Source organism: Octopus bimaculoides, chromosome 3 (assembly GCF_001194135.2).
Source record: "Octopus bimaculoides isolate UCB-OBI-ISO-001 chromosome 3, ASM119413v2, whole genome shotgun sequence".
Taxonomy (NCBI): Eukaryota; Metazoa; Mollusca; class Cephalopoda; order Octopoda; family Octopodidae; genus Octopus; species Octopus bimaculoides.
This window is the reverse complement of record NC_068983.1, coordinates 93,913,603-93,920,542: the sequence shown is the minus strand read 5'-3', so window position 1 is coordinate 93,920,542 and position 6,940 is coordinate 93,913,603. Positions and strand designations below refer to the sequence as shown.

The 6,940-nt window shown below is 32.6% G+C and overlaps 1 protein-coding gene across 6 annotated transcripts in view; it reads right to left on the bottom strand.

The window, feature by feature from the left end:
- The window catches only part of LOC106883961 (transmembrane protein 245), a 503,944-nt gene that overhangs the window by 159,041 nt on the left and 337,963 nt on the right, over window positions 1-6,940 (bottom strand). The window lies entirely within an intron of this gene.

The window sequence follows — 6,940 nt, the reverse complement described above, 5'->3', positions numbered from 1 at the left end:
ACCATTTCGAGCGTGGCCGTTTTCGTGCGGGTGACACGTAAAAGCACCCACTACACTCTCTGAGTGGTTGGCGTTAGGAAGGGCATCCAGCTGTAGAAACTCTGCCAAATCAGACTGGAGCCTGGTGTTGCCATCCGGTTTCACCAGTCCTCAGTCAAATCGTCCAACCCATGCTAGCATGGAAAGCGGACGTTAAACGATGATGATGATGATGATGATATTATTTATTTATTTATTTATGTTTCAGCCAAGTGGCTGCGGTCATGCTGGTGCACTTATTTATATATATATATTTTTATATATATATATATATATACATATAAGTATTTCTATATGCATGTATTTGAAGGTATATATTTGCATGTGTGTATATGTGTATTTGTATCTACATGTGAGAGCATGTATGTGTACATGGATGTGTGTGTATGTGGGTAGAGAAATGTGCATATGTAGATTTTTGTATGAATTTATTATGTATATACATGTGTTCATGTATTAATGTGTGTATATGTGTGGCACATTAGAAAATCATTCGAGTGAGGTCGTTGCCAGTGCCACTGGACTGGCTCTTGTGCAGGTGGCACGTAAAAAACACCTTTTTGAGTATGGCCGTTGCTAGTACCGTGTGACTGGCCCTTGTGCCGGTAGCACATAAAAGCACCCACTACACTTTTGGAGTAGTTGGCGTTAGGAAGGGCATCCAGCTGTAGAAACTCTGCCAGATCAGATTGGAGCCTAGTGCGACCTTCTTGCTTGCCAGTCCTCAGTCAAATCGTCCAACCCATGCTAGTATGGAAAGTGGACGTTAAACGATGAGGATGATGATTGTAGATATCATTATGCAATGAAGTGCTAAAAAAGCATATAAGTAAATATAATATCAATGTACATTAATCATGATACGTATATATTTATATGTAACTAACTCAATACATCATTCTCTAGTTTTATAACTAGTTTATTTTTCATCCATACATCATCTTGCAATGCACCTGGACACATCATCAGTGATGTATCCAGTCATCATCTAGTGGTAGGTGGTAGGCTTAATTCATCAGCCAATTTTTACATCAGCTGGTCAACAGGTTCTTATAGTGTTCTACATATGTTGGAAAGATTTACACCACAAATCCATTTTAAAGATACAGATGTGGTCAAAAGTTTGGAAAATAGGCCTGAAAATTAAAATTATTTTTATTAAATGCCCAAAGTTATATTTAATTTGCAATATATATCATTACTTGGCTAAGATTTTGGAACATATGCCTGAAAATTAGAATGTTTATATTAAGTGCCCAAATATATACATTATGTGTATTTGAATCAAATTGTACTTGGGTATAACAATTCTAATTTTTAAAAAAATGTTCCAAACTTTTTGCCATGACTGTAACTTACTTGTACCACTTCGAGAGTTTTGGCACTGCCATTCCTAATTTCTCTAAGATATATGAGAAAAAAAATCAGCGAAGTGGCCATATTCAAAATTATTTAGAAAAGAGGTAAACAAAAATTTTACACTACTGTGTACTCAAAATAAACTATAGCTGCACATGAGATCAAAATCAAACTAACTGAGAGCAAAGCCTTCATATTTAGTTGATGCACAGGAATAGTTTGCAGAAAAAGCACTATGAAATTAATTCCATCAAATTCCCCAAAAACTTGTAAAAATAGTTGCCTGTTTTATTTACCTGGGGGACCTAATCACTAATTGAAGTGAGTGCTGTGAAAGGAAAGTAGCCAGACTAAGTGTGGAGGTGAGAACAGTTTGGAAAGTTATCACATCTGCTGGTGATAAAAGAATTCTCTCCCATGTGAAGGCCATATTGTATTGAACATTTGCATGGTAGTAAAATTTGGGCAATGAATGCAAAGGATGTGTCAAGGCTGGAGAGATATGAAGTGAAAATGCTATGCTGCTTGTGTAATGTTAATGTACAGGAATGACAGAAAAGAGATGAGCTGAGACAGAAAAGGAGGTATGAGAGGTGTCAGCTGTTATGAGAGAATTGTGGGAAATATGGGCATTGAATAAGATGTCACATATATGATTACACTCTATAAACTTCCATTATATGTCTATATTGAGCACTTTTATCCACTTTATTAACACCTAAGTACACACACAACATATATATACATATACACGTACATGCATACATGTTATATATAAAGAGCTAGGATGTTAATGTAAATGATATATATTATGCTTATAATATCTAATCTATCTATCTATTTATCTATCTATCTACCTCCCTACCTACCTACCAACCTATCTATCTATCTAAACATATAAATATATTTATTTACTCATTTATATAGAGCTGAAGTTCCACTCTGCCACCACTCAGTTTACTGTTCCCCACCCTATATGCACACACACACAGAAGCATGTACATATACACATGTGTGTAAAATAAATGCACAATAAACGCACAAACATAGTGTGCGTGTGTGTGTGTGTGTGCGTATGTGTGCATGTGTGTGTGTATGTGTGTGTGTGTGTGTGTGTGTGTGTGTGTAAATGTGTATATTTGTTTGTAAATTTGAAGTTATTGAATTTTACTGAATTATCTGGCACAATCCTGAAAACCAGAAAAATTGAGAACCATATTACAAAAATGTGTAAATATTAATACATGTTGGTATATTATTATCTTATATATTTATTCTGAAATCAATATCAGTGGAATTTATCTTGTCCTTCTCTCTATATATGTCATACTGCATCCTTTTTTCCAATATCTTTTTCTCCTCTCAACATTTCTATAAATCTTCCCCTTCATCATTATCTTTATTCCCATCAACCCCTTTTTTCTGTTTCTTATTCTCTTGCTTTTCTCAATTCTCTCACCCACTCTCTTTCTTCCTTTCCGTTATTTCAAAACCCCTTCAGCATCTCAACTTTCTTTCTGTTACTCATATTTCTATAATTTAGTTACTAAACCATCTCTCTTGCAGAATATAAATGATGTAATATTAGGGAGTAGATGTAATTTTGTTTAGAGATTTATGCTATAAGATGAAATTTTGTAATTCTAGTGTATAAAATACAGAAATACATGGGAGGCAAAAAGATAACAGCTATAAATATAACACTGACAATTTATTAACCAGAAATATTTCATAAATTTATTTATGAAAAGAAAGACCATTATTAAAATCACGCTGTTCCACATTCTGTGAATAAAATTTCAAATTTGCAACTTGCCTTATAGCATTAGAAACTAAGAACTTAATGCAATTTATTTTCACTTTCTTAATCTTCTAATTGTCTCCACAGATCCTGACAGTCATCACAAAAGAAAAAAATAAAACTTTAATTCTATATTATTATCTCAAGTGCTAAACTTTAAACATGACACTTGCTGTATGTTAACCAAAAAACACTACTGGAATATCTGTCAGAAAGGGAAGTACTTTTTCTCTATGGGAAAACTGGCTGCATAATATTTTCAAGAGGAAAACTTTGTTAGTGCCAAGTGCATGTCGTGACAATGAGCTGAAGAGATTTTATGGAAACAAGCAGGAATTGTGTGTGTGTGTGTGTGTGTGTGTGAGAAAGAGGGAGAGAGAGAGAGAGAAAAAAAAAGAGATACATAATAATAATAATCCATGGATGGAATTTATAGATATTTTAATGCATTGCTATGCGCATTTCCACAAATTACATGTTTCTTATGATCATAACCCATATTCCTTGGATGATTACAGTACAATCCATAGTATTCATGGACATTGGGTGGATCATAGTTCATGCATTCATTTCATCAGTTGATATAGCATTAAAGAGGGAATTATATGGATTGTACTGCAATCATCTCAGGAATACAGACTATGATTGTAAGAAACATGTGATTTGTAGAAATGCATATAGTGATGCATTAAAATATTTATAAATTCCATCCATAGATTATTATCATTATTACTATATTTATCATACATTATATTAGCACTGCTTGGTACAACCCCATAAAACTGCTACTGCAAATTGGTATCATTAAGCTGTAGGTGACATAATAAAATAGAAGCTTTTGTATGCATATGCAAAAATGCTTCCCGTAAACAAACTTAAAGGGTCTCTCTCTCTCTCTTCCCGCCCCCTCTCTCTCCCCCTCTCTCTCTTTCTCTCTCTCTCTCTATATATATATATATATATGCACATACAAATATTCACAAATACAATTCAATTAACATGAAGAAAATGTTGGCTTGGGTATTCCAGGATGAAGTTAGCTAGCGCCATTGCTTCAAAATAACTAAACTATTGATGTTTTCACAAATATGTAACAAGTGGTTGCTTAGTAACCACCTTTTCTTCAACTGCTCTTTAAAATGCTCACACTATGCTGAAGAATTGCCATAAAAATAATATAACACCTTAATAGTTTGCATCCAATCCAAAAATTGATTAATTATTGTATGAAATTAATTCTTAATTATGAATTATAATTTGTAAATTGCGGTTGTAACTGAAGGTCCCTATTTCTAGTGCTGTTAAATTTATTTTTTACAATTACAACAAATAATTAACAGAGTGGCTATAATTATTGGGTGCCTGTTTTGATCACTAACATTAAGGGAAGTAAAATTTTGAAACAATAAGACAAAAACAAACCCAGCTATATTTAAAATTAAGTTTTAGCTATGACAAAGCAATTTAAAAGATAACTTGTACAAACAAATGATGAGGTAATGAAAACTGAAGTTTGTAAGCATAAATTTTGAATATGAAGCATAATTTGAGTTAATCCATCATATATGACACTAGATATTACGCAAATATTTTGTTTCTGTTGTTTTGCATATCAGCAGTTTTGTCAGTGGCTTCAAGGCAAAAATGATGCAGCTGAACAAAGAAGATGAATCAAATGGAGATAACAGAATTAGTTGTATGTATGTATGCATGTATGTATGTATGTATGTATGTATGTATGTATGTATGTATGTATGTATGTATGTATGTATGTGTGTGTGTGTGTGTGAGTGCGTTTGTGTGCATATGTTTTGTTTGTGTGTGTGTGTGTGTGTGTGAGTGCGTTTGTGTGCATATGTTTTGTTTGTGTGTGTGTGTGTGTATATGTATCTATGTATCTATTTCTTTTTCTATCTATCTATCTATCTATCTCTCTCTCTCTCTCTCTCTCTCTCTCTCTCTCTATATATATATATATATATATATATATATATATGTAGCATGACAACGTTTGCTCAGAGTTTTGAGAAAGATAAATTCAAAATGTCTTTCAAAAATGATGAGGAAATTCAGTCAGATTTTTTCATATGGTACTAGTTTAGCAAATCTGCTGTGTGAACGGAATACACCTTTTGGATTTACTAAGTCCAGGTAAACTAAACATTAATTCCCACATAGACACAAGCCTAGAAATTTTGAGGAGGAAAGTAGTCAATTATATCAACCATAGTACTTGACTGGTACTTATTTTACTGATCCTAGAAGGATGAACAGTAAGACTGACCTTGGTAGGATTTGAATTCAGAACATAATGAGAACACCACAAGTCATTTTGTACAATGCTCCACTGACTCTGCCAAGCTACTCTCCTCATGGTAAGCTAAATGTTGAGTGTTATTTGTATGTTGTAAGATTCAGAAGGTATGGAGAGAGCTTCAGGAAAAATATGTGAAGAAAACAAAATAAAGAGGTGTTGTCTGATTATTTGATAGCCAGCTATTAATGAAAAAAAGGTGAAGCAATATACCACGGGAAATACAAGATTAAGACTGATCTCTTGGAATTAATGGCTAAGACTGATCCAATGAAGTAAAGATTAAGAAAAGGACCATGAAATTAAGATTAAAACTAATCCACAAAAAGTAAAATTAAGGCAAACTTCTACAGAAGTAGTGACTAAGACTGATATCTTGAAAGTAAATATTAATTATGTAAATGTACAAATTAAGACTAACTTTCATAGAAGTAGAAATTAAAACTGACTCCTTAGAAGTAAAGCTTACCAGAGTCCAGAAGCAAGTAGACATTATTTTATAGATTCCTCCAACATACATCACAATATAACTGACATTGCTGCTATTGTTCGTTTTGAGTGGCAAAATCAATAGAGCATCAAGCAAAATGCCTTGTGGTATTTATTGGTGTCTGTTTATGTTCTGAGTTTGACTCACACCAGGGTCAACTTTGCCTATCATCTTCTTGAAATGAATAAAACAAGTACCTGTCAAGTACTGGGTTTGATACAATCAACTGTTTCTTTTACCCCAAATGTATAGGATTTAGACCTTAGTAAGAAATCAATATGAATTTCAGATGAGAACAACCTAGATATATCATATAAATAGCAGCAGCATATTTCATCAGTAATGATATTATACTGTACATGAAAACAAATAGATTACTATGACAAAATTTTAAAGAAATCTTCAAGCCTAGATTTTGTTAGTTTTTCTTTTTCATTCTGTTCTTCAAATTTAAAAATAACAAATCTATATTTTTCAGATATAGTTTTGTAAGATTTTTATTTCTACAAACAGAATATATTTCACAGAACTAAAGCAAAATATCTAAAGTTAAAGTTTAGGCCTTTCTAATTTGGCCAACTTAAAATAAAATGACATACTCTGATTCAAGATTCACAGATGTTGAAGTAAATTTATTTATTTTAGTTGATACTGTAGCGCTATTTATTTAATTATATATTTTTGTATTACATTTGGTGAACAAAAATAGAGTTGTTGGTTATAGATTTGAAACAAGCCAATCGTTGGTTTACTACATTTCTGACAGTGAAAGTGATGAAACAGTTACTGTGCAACTCGAATAGAAGAAATACTACTTAAGTATTTTTAATTAAAAAAACACCAGTTTTTCATTTTTCCAATTCTTTGCTGATATTCAAAGGTGAATGCGCGCACACACACACACACACACACACACACACACACACACAAACACACA